The sequence below is a fragment of the Calidris pugnax genome, unplaced genomic scaffold, assembly GCF_001431845.1.
Source record: "Calidris pugnax isolate Ruff unplaced genomic scaffold, ASM143184v1 scaffold34, whole genome shotgun sequence".
NCBI classification, from domain to species: Eukaryota; Metazoa; Chordata; class Aves; order Charadriiformes; family Scolopacidae; genus Calidris; species Calidris pugnax.
In genome coordinates, this window is record NW_015090771.1 from 36185 (window position 1) to 37517 (window position 1333).

Below are 1333 nucleotides of genomic sequence, written 5' to 3' on the forward strand. Positions count from 1 at the left end.
GTATTGACTGAGGCAAGTGTAAAGTGAAAAAAACCATGCCAACGGTGGTGGAGAGATTATAGGTTTGGGCCTAGGAACACAGACACGGGCAGTGGAAGATGCTCTCCTCCTTTGAGGCTAGTTTGCGCTCTCCATGTAGCTGCCCCAAAATATTGATGCAATATTCTGTAAATTAAATGTTCTGAGTCAAAGGGGGGTGACTAGTTTCTGTGCACATGTATGTAACATTAATATATTAACCCCTTGGAAAGTGAGGGAGAGCATTGACTTTTCTTGAGTGTGTGAAATTGAAATTACACGAGGTTAGGGTAATGTGTGTTTCTGCCACCCAAGAGCCTGGTCCAGTAGGTTTGGCATTTGAAACACCTGGTGCTGAGGACCTGCTGCTCAGGCCAAGGAATCTGAACTGGCTGCAGCCTCACCTTGTGCACAGGATACCTTTTGGCCCCAGAGCACATTAGGTGTGCTCCCAGCATGTGTTTTCTGGGTTTCTGCTCGTGGCCCCTGCAACTGAGGCTGCTCTACAGCTGCTTCAGAGTGCACTCCTGATGCACCCTAAAACGCTAATGCAGTCACACCTTGGATATTTCCATTAGATTGAACATTAGGAAAGAATTTTTCACCGAAAGAGTGGTCGGGCATTGGAACAGGCTGCCCAGGGAGGTGGTGGAGTCACCATCCCTGGCTGTGTTTAAGGGCCGCAGTGCTAAGGGACATGGTGTAGGGGAGGACTTTGTAGAGTAGGGTAGATGGTTGGACTCGATGATCCCAAGGGTCTCTTCCAACCTAGACAATTCTATGATTCTATGTTAACGTGTAGTAACAAACTAAATCATGGTTTCAGGTGTCTAATATGATAACCTCAACTGCTGATCTTTTATTTTATCAATCCTAGAAAAGAGGGAAGCGGTTTTAAAGGAATGCTGAGATTGAAATCCCTGGGCTGAGGTTTCTATTGTGCCTGTGAGGTAGGAAGGGAGGGTGCAGGACTGCCTGCGAGGTGTAGCCCTAGTCCCAGCAGGAGTCCCTGCGGTGGGGCTGTGGGGCAGAAAAGGCTGGGCAATAAATTATCACCCGGTGCCGTCCGTGCTCTACAACCTATGGGCGATCCATATTTCAGCCGGCCGTTCCCACGCTGTCCGCTTTATCTCGGTTGTTCATTTAATCCCGGCGGTAAATTGCCTCGCTTCTCCTAAATCTTCCCCGTCGTCTCGCCAGCCAAACGCGCGGGGGGGGGGGGGGGGTGGGGCGGGGGGCAGCGGTGGGGCAGGACGGGCTCTGGGCCCCCCACACCGACAGCCTCGAGCTGCTGCAGCTCCAGCAGGTGTGGGGC